Source organism: Sus scrofa, chromosome 1 (genome assembly GCF_000003025.6).
Source record: "Sus scrofa isolate TJ Tabasco breed Duroc chromosome 1, Sscrofa11.1, whole genome shotgun sequence".
NCBI lineage: Eukaryota > Metazoa > Chordata > Mammalia > Artiodactyla > Suidae > Sus > Sus scrofa.
In genome coordinates this window covers 151,856,025-151,867,629 of record NC_010443.5, presented here as the reverse complement: position 1 = coordinate 151,867,629, position 11,605 = coordinate 151,856,025, and the positions used below count along the sequence as shown (strand labels likewise).

Below are 11,605 nucleotides of genomic sequence, written 5' to 3'. Positions count from 1 at the left end.
AACAAGAGAGTCAGCCTGTCCTTTGAAAGTTTGAAGCCAGGCATTGACCTCTCCTGTCTAGGTATGAAAGTCAAGAAGATGGCATCTTCTTGAAATGTAAGGCTATTTCATCTATATTGACAATCTTTTGTTTAATATAACTACCTAAATTAATGGTCTTAATCAGATTATCTGGATAACTTGCTGCAGCTTCCACATCAGCACTTGGTGGTTCATCTTACACTTTTATCCTGAAATAGCTTTTTTTCTTTTTTTCTTTTTTTCTTTTTAGGGCACCACCCGTGGCATATGGAGGTTCCCAGGCTAGAGGTCGAATCAGAACTATAACTGCCGGCCTATGCCACAGCCACACAGGACCTGAGCCACATATGTGACCTACATGACAGCTTACTGCAGTGCCAGATCCTTAACCCACTGAGCAAGGCCAGGGATCGAATCTGAAACCTTATGGTTCCTAGTCAGATTCGTTTCTGCTGCGCCACGACAGGAACTCCAACAGCTTATTTTAATAAACATTATGAACCCACTTCTACTAGCTTCAGAATTTTCTTATACACCTTCCTCACTTCTTTCAGCCTCTACAGAATTGAAGGGAATCAGGGCTTGTTCTGGATAAGGCTTTGGCTTAAGGAAATATTGTGACTGGTTTGACTTCTATCCAAACCAAACAATAAGGCCGTTTTGCTTTCTTATCACTAATGTGTTTACTGCAGCAACACTTTTAATTTCCTTCAAGAACTCTACCTTGGCATTCACAACTTTGCTAACTCTTCGGTGCAAGAGGCCTAGCCTTTGGCCAGTCTGGGCTTTTGACATGCCTTTTTCACTAAGCTGAATCATTTCTTACCTTTGGTTTGAAGCAAAAGATGTGCAACTCTTCCATTCATTTGAACATTTATAGGCCACTGTATGGCTATTAATATAAATATGTGTCTCAGGGAACAGGGAGGTTGGAGAGAGGGATGTGAGGACAGTGCTGTTCAGTGGATCGGTCAGAACATACACCATACTTATCAATTACGTCCCCCATCTTACATGGACACAGTTCATGGCACCTCAAGATAACTGCAATAGTAGCATCAAAAGTCACCCTAACAAATATAATGTAAAAGTTTGAAATTTTGCAAGAATTGTCAAAATTTGACAGGGAGACATTAAGTAAGCAGGTTCTGTTGGAAAAATGACTCCCAATAGTTAAAAAAAAAAAAAAAAAAAAAACAGTGTGAGAAAGAGTGGATGAAAGGAGGTATATATGCCTGTATTTAATTAAAAAAAAAAGACAAGAAAATTCATTGGTGTAGAGAATTAAAGAGAAAAGGAGACTAAAATTAGCACAAAAGATTATCAGATAAAGAAAAAAATGTTCTAAAATAACCTCAAAATTGTACTTTAGCTTTAGATAACCAAATCTAGTCAGAAGTCCTTCAATTATTTATTTTTAATATTTCTCATAAAGTGCTGTTATTTTATAGATAAATAGTCTTTTTTTTTTTTTGGTCTCTTTGCCTTTTCTAGGGCTGCTCCCACTGCGTATGAAGGTTCCCAGGCTAGGGGTCCAATCAGAGCTGTAGCTGCTGGCCTATGCCAGAGCCTCAGCAACGCAGGATCTGAGCCGCATCTGCGACCAATACCACAGCTCACCGCAACGCCGGATCCTTAACCCACTGAGCAAGGCCAGGGAACAAACCTGCAACCTCGTGGTTCCTAGTCGGATTCGTTAACCACTGAGCCACGACGGAAACTCCACAGACAAATATTCTTTATTGATGAGTAAGAATTGAATGGAAGTATATAAATATTGGATTTATCTTTACTTCCATGACTGGTGAAATATATCAGTGAAATTCTCATAAATATTTGCCAATCAACTTCTTTTTCACACAGAGAATTGCCTGTCTTTCAGAAAATGAAACACAGAAGACTCTTGCATACAAACTACTTAGCACATTAATATGCATAATTTGTAATGGCTGTAAATCAATTAGGACATTGACAAAAATACAAAGATGCCATTGATTAAAAATAAGGTAAGAGATAAAACTTTATAATTGAAATTTTTTGTTGATCTCTGTCATGCCATTTCTATCAAAAGCAAGAGAAATGAATTTTATGTCTGAAAGACTGCTTATTAAGATTTTGAGCAAAGAACTCTGAAGACAAAAAGAGCAATTGTCAAAATAGATGATTGAAGTAACTGTTTGTACAGTGTGCCACTCGGAGATGCCAAGCACTTATTACTGTTTATAGTGGAATAGTAAAGATAGGATTGAACATCTGGCATTTTTTTTTGGATTAGTACACTTCACTCTTTGCAGTTTAAATGGATCATGATTAAAATACAAACATTTTTCCTATTCTCAAAACCACTCTTTACCTCTTAGAAAATTTAAAAGGGATTGGATAGGAGTTCCTCTTGTGGTTCAGCGGGTTCAGAACCTGACTAGTATCCATGAGCATGTGGGTTCGAGCCCTGGCCTCACTCAGTGGTTAAGGATCCTGCATTGCCATGAGCTGTGCTGTAGGTTGCAAGTGTGGCTTGGATCCAGCATTGCTGTGGCTGTGGAGTAGGCTCCAGCTGCAGCTTTGATTCAACCTCTAGCCCGGGAACAACTGTAATGCCACAGGTGTGGCCCTAAAAAGCAAACAAACAAAAAAGTCCCCAAAGGGGATCGGATCCAGTGAGATAAGATCTGAGAGAACCCTGAGCAAGAGCATTGTTTGCTCTTGTTACAGTGTAATGATAACATTTTAAAGAAATCTGGGCAGTCATCTGCCTGCTTTCTATTTTGCATCTCCAAAACAGCGTATATCCAGGTAGAGATATATGGTTGTGTGTGTAAGTTCTTAGGTTTTAATCACTATAATAGCAGTGCTTTGTGGTTCATGAGGACTGCAGAATTAATATTCAAAACATACATGTAAACATTCCATGAGTTGCCATTGGAGAGGCTGACCTCAGTTTTCTGTTTTTCCTTTCGTTATGTTATGTCCTTTTATTATACATATTGAGCAATAGTTGGGCTTGAGTGTTCCTCTGTGTTGCCCTTAAGAGCATCATAGTCTATTAGCCATTATTACACATGTGTGTGCACACACACACATCCCTGTAAGGCCCTGGCCTTTCCAAGCTGACTGCCATCCCATATTTGTCATCTGTATATGGTAGTTTCAGCCACAGTGCCTCTGCTCTTCTGAAATGTATTAATTCTATTAATGATAGACCACTTTTTTTAACATTTCCTATCATATGGCTTAACCTATAGGAAAGGACAATCTATTGAATTAATGGTAATGCCAATTGCCTCTTACCAGCATATTTCTTAGGTGAGCTGAGGAAATCCAGAGGCATTGAGATAGAATTCTATATGACTATTCACACATCCGCTGTCAGGGCAAATCCTTCTCTGTTGGCCCTGATTTTGGCCTTGGAGATTTCCTCAGCCTGAGAATGTTGCATCTCTGAATTTTGACCATTGATCCCCCTGGGTCCTGTACTTGCTTGTACTCTATGTCCAGTAACAGGTGACACTGGAGTCCTAGAGCCCTCTGTCCTACATGGCTTGTTTTAAGGGGATTATAAACTAAATTGTGAGCATCTACTCATTACAGTGTGTCAGGGACCCTTGACATGAACCACTTATCAATAATTTGTCCTTATCAATAATAAGTTGTCTGTTCCTCTCAAGTGACAAAGACATGGCAGAAGCTCATGGGTCCCCTTCTGTCCTGCCACACCCAGGTTACCACAGAATGGACCTCCTGCAGAACAGAGCTAGGTGCAATATGCTCAGTAAGCTAGTGCTCACTTAGCAGCAAAACCCACTTGCCAGAGTTCCCATGGAGATTCTGGAACAGCTCATCAACAAGCTGCCATAGGGGTGGCCACCTCTTATAGGCCATGGGCTCCCATTCTTTCTTATTCTGCAGATTTTGTTGAAGACATGCCTCTCCATTTGTTGTAAGCAAGACTTTTGACCAGTCTCTAGGGATCTTGAATGATTATCGTTACTGGCTTTGACTCATTAAGTAGATAACTTCTGGGGGAAAAGATTCTCCACATTCCTCACGCTGCCATTCTACAAGCCCTGCTTCATCAGGTAGGCTTTAGTCTTTTTTACCTGCTCTGTGTGTCAACATCCCCACCAGGCTCCTCTGTGTTTTATTAACTACACTTGGACCTACAACCTTTTTGGAGGTAACTTTGGGTCACCCTCACCTCGATGGTGGGTCAGACATGCCCAGGACTATATGTCACTCCCCCGCTAGTGTGGAAGCCTAGAACCAATGATCTGTGTTGTAGAGTACAAACACTATGGTCATTTGTCCCAAAGCAGAACACACTCCCAGGTGTGATGTGCAGTCCAGAGCTGTTCACAGCCTCAGGCAGGTTCGCTAACTCCCCTTTCGCTATCCTGTTGCCTATTCACTGCGATACCTCTCAGGGATACTTCCTTAAGAAACTGATAGCACTTAAACTCTTAGCTCTGTATCTGACTTTGAGAGAACCTGAAATAAGAACAAGACTTTTATCACATTCCTATGGCTTTGCAGGAGCAGCACCTGGCAGAAAGGAGCAAGTCCATAAACAAAATGGGCCGTGACAATAAAGATGACAGAACCCCATCTAAAGTCTTAGTACAGAATTTCAGTTCAAGAGGTAATAAACAGAGATCATTAAATGATTCAACTGCATGTCAAGTTTTGGTCTAGAAGTCCTATTTGGTATACAGTAATGAAATAGCAATTTGCTGTTGTGCAAGATTTAAAACGAAAATGAAGGTGGGAGAGCCATGCACTCGATGGAATTCAAATCATCTGACTTATGTTTTCCTAGTTCAACAGGTGATGCCAATGGAATTCAGGCAATGGGTCTATATCATAAACCTTCCGTAGAAGTAGGTGAGGAGGGTAATCTCTTCGGAATTGAGGTAATAGGTCAACTCCATGAACGGTGTAGCAGATATTACAGATTTTTAACTACAATCAAAAAGGCAGAAAAATTTCCTTTAACTTCCCTAAATGCTTATTTATTTTCATTGTCAATGTTCCAATGTAGATTTTTATCCATTAAAATTTGACCTAGGTTTGTGTGCGTGCTTATGTATTGGTGTGCATGGTTCTAATAAAGGGTTCTATAAGAATGTATATACCATAGATTTTATAAAATCTGTTTCAAAAAAGGCTTGAAAGGAAGCTAAAATATTTTCAGGGTATAATTCAGGGAGGAGGTTAGGAAGGACATACCTCATGGATATTGTATAAATAAACTGTATAACATGGATTTTGTGCCCAGGGCTATAGGTAGCAGAGGCCAATGAAGAAGAAATAATCAGAGAATATAGGGCTTTTGTGTTCTTTTGATTTTTTTTTTTTTGCAGTAATAAACTTCTCAGCAGTTATCCTTTGTCAGCCAAAGCCTGGAGAGAATATATAGCACTTTCCTCCATAACACAGAAATAGTAGAAATAATAAGCTGGTCCCAAATATTCATGAGCAGTTGCAGCAACAATAGTTCTCAGATTGGATAGAAGAGAAAAAATGTGAGGTTGCTTTCTTCTCAGCAGTGTTCACAAATAAGATGGTATCTCTGAGCCTCTTGTTGAGGGAAAAACAGTTAAATTTTGAGTAATTGTATATGAAGCAATATAAAGTCTCTGCTGTTAGAATATCATGTCATATTCAAGTAATAATAGTGCATTCTTGCATAACTTTCCCCACATAGTGATTTTCTAAGAAGATGCCCCAGGATTATATTAATGCATTTAATTAACATAATTCATCATGAGCTCCTAGTTAGTATGAGAATTCGACATATTTCTCCCCTGTTATTACAAAGTTCCCCGATTTCGTGTGGGTTTGACCTAGTTTACAGTTGCTTAGTATTTGAGAATCATGCCATTTTTGCTTCCACATTGCCCTTCTAACTTTCGAGATGCTCATGCTACAATCTCCTGGGGAATTCTCATTTATCCTGGACCACAGCACCAGACAGTGGCTTTCTCAGCAGTTAGCTGGCCTGACTTGCTCAGAAACCTATGGTTCACCCACAGATCAATCACTAGGGGAAGAAAATATTTTTTCTTATCACTTGTAGTCTCACCCTCTTTCATCCTGTTTTCTTAAAGTCTTTTTTTCTTGATGTCTCCTACTCTCTCCCTTCAGTGAAGGCAAAGAATCCTTCTGGCTTCCTGTAGAAACATTTTCTCATAGACATCCTGGAGATTGGCCTTTTGCATCTAACAGAATAAATCATTGGCTATTTGTTCTTTACTGTAAGGTTATATGAGAAAGTAACAACTCGACATTAATTACCATGCTGCATGAGTGAGCTGGAGCATTATTGGAGAAGCAATATCTGATACCAAGTTTGACAATGGAAAAAAGAAAAGCTCTATGTGCAAGTGAAGTAAAAACCATTCCCAAGCTGACTCTTAGGGTCACATTAATTTCCTAATCAGGATAGTTTGTTGTTAACCTACTGTATCACTGTAACTAAATATTAGTTGCAGTATTTTATATCTGGTGTGTATATATGAGTATATGTAGATATATGACTCATGTAACTTTTGTGAACTGTATACATTCCAATTAGAAAATGAATATCAGTAATTTGCATCTTTGCAATGTGCTGTGTAAGTAATCTCATCACGTTTTGATAAAAGAAGGTACATAACTGAATGGTTCCAAAAAGCAATTGTAGTAAAGTTGCCATCTGGCTTCTGCACCTGCAATTAAGTTGGCAGATTTGGACACTGGTTTCTCTGTTGCCATATAAAAAACTATTTCATCAAGTCTCATTATCCTTGTGCAGATGACACCATTGACCATTTCTTTTATTCTTTTTTTCTTTGTTGGATTTTGTAAAAATCACTATTCTCATTCGTCTATGATACTGGCCATTTCTGGCTCTTTCTCCCCCTCTCACCTATTATTATGATTGTACTTTAAATTTTTATATCCCCCAGGATTCTCTATTCATGGCTCTTGTTCAGATAGATTTTTCTCTCAGTTGAAAATGGCTTTTCAACTGGCTTGTGCAAAGAGAATTTATTGGCTCAAATGACAGAATAATCTAAGGGTGAGGTGTGTTTCACTTTGATAATCATAAATATGTCACCAAGTAACAGTTATGCCCTCTCCCCAGGATCAACTCAATTCTCCTCCTTCATGTGTAGGATTCATTTTTATGAACAAAATGCTAGCAAAAAGGCAGGTGGAAACAAGCCCGACTGCCTGCTTGCAAATGAAAACCTAAGGGGAAGCTCACTGGTTGCTTTCTGTGAAGCCCCAGTGTAAATGTTAGCAATATGTTGGCTCTGCGGGTTCAAATTCCTATCCAGAGGACAATGACAATGAGCGAGGTATGCTGACTTCCATAGGTTAGTGGACATTTTGAGCAGCAATTCTTTGTGCAGAAATGTCTGGGCTTTGGATACTATTTATCTCCCTTACACTTGGGAAGTAATATCAGTAGAACCTAGGTAATTGCGTCTTCTGACTTAGAACCAAGTCTTTTGAAGTATCTCTCAATACCAATAAACCTCAGCCTAAGATTTGTCAAAAAAAAAAAAAAGTGATGGTAACCCAAGGGGAAATAAAAAGAAGAGTAATACCCACTTTTTGTTCACAAAATATTTTCATCCTAGTAAAGTTTGTCAAGGAAATGATTTATCACAAAGTGCAAATAATTGAGTGCTAAATAGAACTATACATGAGATACAAGAACAAGTTTACTCAAGAGTAATTATTGTTTTTTGAGGCACTTTCAAAATTCTTCAGATTAAAACTGAAATTCTCACTTTTACACAAAAAGAATATCAATCACACATCAGAAAAAAACTTGCCTCAAATCACATTTCCATAGAAGGAGGCTAATGTAATTATTTATTTTTAATTATTTTTATTTTTTCCGTTATAGTTGGTTTACAGTGCTCTGTCAATTTCTACTGTACAACAAAGTGACCCAGTCACACATATATATACATTCTTTTTCTCACATTATCCTCCTTCATGCTCTATCATAAGTGAATAGCTATAGCTCCCTGTACTACACAGTAGGATCTCATTGCTTATCCACTCCAAATGTAATAGTTCGCATCTCTCTCAGTCCATCTCTCTCCTCCCCCTCACCCTTGGCAACCACAAGTCTGTTCTCCATGTCCATGAGTTACTTTTCTGTGGAAAGGTTCATTTGTGCCCTGTATTAGATTCCAGATGTAAGTGATATCCTATTTTATTTGGTTTTTTTCTTTCTTTCTTTTTTTTTTTTTTTTTTGTCTTTTTGCCTCTTTGCCTTTTCTAGGGCTGCTCCCGTGGCATATGGAGATTCCTAGGCTAGGGGTCTAATCAGAGCCATAGCCACTGGCCTGCCTACGCCAGAGCCACAGCAATGCAGGATCCGAGCTGCATCTGCAACCTACACCACAGCTCACAGCAACACCAGATCCTTAACCCACTGAGCAAGGCAAGGGATCAAACCCACAACCTCATAGTTCCTAGTCAGATTCATTAACTGCTGCACCACGACAGGAACCCCTGTTTTTCTCTTTCTGACTTAATTCACTTAGTATGAGAGTCTCCAGTTCCATCCATGTTGCTGCAAATGGCATTATTTTGTTCTTTTTTTATAGCTGAGTAGTATTCCATCATGTTTAGGTACCACATCTTCTTAATCCATTCATCTGTTGATGGACATTAGATTGTTTTCACGTCTTCACTATTGTGAAAGTGCCGCAATGAACATACGGGTGCATGTATTTTTTCCAAGGAAAGTTTTGTAGGGATATATGGCCAAGAGTAAGATTGCTGGATCATATGGTACTTCTACTAATTAGATTTCTAAGGTTGCTCCATACTGTTTTCCATAGTGGTTGTACCAATTTACATTCCCCTGAACAGTGTAGGAGGGTACCCTTTACTCCACACCCTCTCTAGTATTTGTTATTTATTTACTTGTTAATCATGGCCATTCTAACTGGTGTGAAGTGGTACCTAATAGTAATTTTGATTTGCATTTCTCTAATAATGGGTAGTATTGAGCATTTTGCCCAACGTGTATCTGTTGGCCATCTGTAAATCTTCTTTGCAGAAATGTCTATTCAGGTCATTCACCCATTTTTCAAATGGGTTCTTGGTTTTTTTGCCGGTGATTTGTATAAGTTGTTCGTATATTTTATTTTATGTTTTAGAGATTAAGCCCTTGTCAGTTGAAACTATTTTCTCCCATTCCATATGTTGTCTTTTTGTCAAACTGACAAGTTTTGGATAGCAAAAGAAACCATAAAAAATACAAGAATAACTTTTTCTTACAACTAGGATCTGGGGACTATTTATTGACTCACAGAATAAACAAATTTGTGTGTATATATATATATGTAATATTGAGAATTAAAGAACATTGTGTTATGAGGAAAGGCCTTGTAAAAACCTGGACATATATAAAATAGTGTAACACATTCTCTTCATATAATAGAGAAGGACTGATTCAGGATTAAATGGAGGGAAACTGGCTTAGTAAAATGGTGATTAATGCTGAGCCAATATATGGTAATACATGCTTTAGACTGAAAGAGGGTATGTTATTTTCTGTAATGAATTTTTATTTCGCAGAAGCAAGGTAGGTCAGTGATATCTGTAAGTTTACTAGTTTGCGAAGTTGGCATGAAGGTCAAATTTTAAGTATTACAAACATTCTGCTTTGGTGATCCTAGAAAGTCCTAAAAAAAAGAGTCTGATAAAAACAAGAGTCTAAGAAAATACTTAAGTATATTTTTTTACTTTTAATTAAAAAATACTATATAGCACATATATCAGGAATTAAGGATGTGTATAATATGATGAAATTGAGAGTAACTGAAAGTATACAGTTTTCTTTTTCAAGATGAGGCTTAGATTCTGCTGAGTACTGTCAAACTAGGCACCATCTTTCAATATGTGTGGCAAATTTTTTTGGTTCCTTTGTCAACTTTTTCCAACTTCCACTGAATGTGTTCATGTCCAGTTCCTTTAAGAACCAAATCAACTCTATTCCAAAGAGGTGTTAGAGATCAGGCATCTTTTATTAGGAAATCCGCAGTTGGCAAAGATAGCCGAGCAAGCATGTTGCCACCTCAGGTACTTGCAAGTGGAACTTCAAGCATGCCTCTGAAGCTCATGATTTGCATCTTTTTGTTATTTATTTAGTCGCATGAAAAGCAAAAAAAGGACAAGATGTGCATTACGAGGTTGTAGAGCGAGGTAAAGTGGGAGTTCAGAATTTGTTGGGGTTTGCCCCACTGGGAGCACAATGAATTCTATATTCTTTGTTCGTGGTTACACTTCCTAGATGGTTCAAGACTCCATTGCACCACTATGTAACCTGATCACATAAAAAACATTCCACCTGAATTAAGGAGTCAGTTCTGTCCTCACTCTGTTACTTGCACTGTACTCTCAAAGTAAAGGGATGTTTGCCTCAAGTTGAATGCATACAGTTACTCAGGCTGAGTTGCATTAATGTACAGAAGTAGTCAATCAAATATTACAAAAAGTAAGCTTCAATTTTCCCTATTATTTTTTTTCATTAGAAAGCAAGTGTTTTAATTGTAAATGAAATCTGTTTCATTAAATTATTTGGGGGTGTTATTACACTAAGAATCCAGGAGCCTTTGCCCTGTGGCCCTTTGGGGTACCCTTAGTCTCTAGAAAATACCATGACTGCTGCACAGGTACTTGGTACCGCTGGTATTCTAGATTTTAAATAATGGTTTTATAATATTAGTGAATTTGTAGGTGCTGAGTAAATCAAGGCTTTTTTTTTTTTTTTTTAACCAGGAGTGGAGCCAGCCCTTGTAGAAGCCCATGCAAATGCTTGGGGGTATCATTGTTCTGATGAAATACGGGTGGACTATTCTATTGGGCAGAACACTAACCTCTTCTTGGAGTGTTTTCTCAGAATTCCCTTGTGACAGTGGTTCACCCATGATTTGTAAATATATAAAACATTTTCAATATCTATGTATTGTTTGAAGATGGAATTAAAAGTAGCCTCTCTGAAAATATTCCTGTCACTATCATTTGGTATGCATCTTTCATTTTCAATCATTCCGAAAATATATGGCACCTACCACATACCAGGCATTGTTCTGGAATCTAGGTTAACAGTGGAAAAAACCTACAAAAATCTCTCTTCCCACGCAGCCTAAGGAACTCAATTTAAGAGCCTGATTACAGTTTTAGAAATGCAGATTTCCACTGTGGTTATCACTCAGAATTCTCTAAGCATTTAAAATGCAGCAAAATAAAATCATGTGTATATCTGACGAGATAATGCTGCTGGTATTCTTAAAAGAGACCAAAATGATATCTAATCATAATAAGATATATTATTAGTATTGGTGGCAACTAGCAATATAAAATTGAATGAATATATTTTATTAGCTAGTGAATACAAAAGTAAAAGCACAGTTTAGGAAATCATTTTCATTATAAATTATTTTAGATGTATCCAACTACAAACTAGCAATTTGATTTTTAAAAGTTTTGTACTCAATATAAACATGGATATATGATATGAATAATCAAGTGAATTCAAATAAGTATTCTTAAAATTCAAAAATTTATGTAG

General features: G+C 37.6%; 1 long non-coding RNA gene across 1 annotated transcript; it reads left to right on the top strand.

The window, feature by feature from the left end:
• Nucleotides 1,892-11,028, top strand: LOC110257000. Its single transcript, XR_002339112.1, has 4 exons — nucleotides 1,892-2,027; nucleotides 3,928-4,097; nucleotides 4,552-4,657; nucleotides 10,813-11,028. It is a non-coding gene; the product is annotated as an uncharacterized LOC110257000 (long non-coding RNA).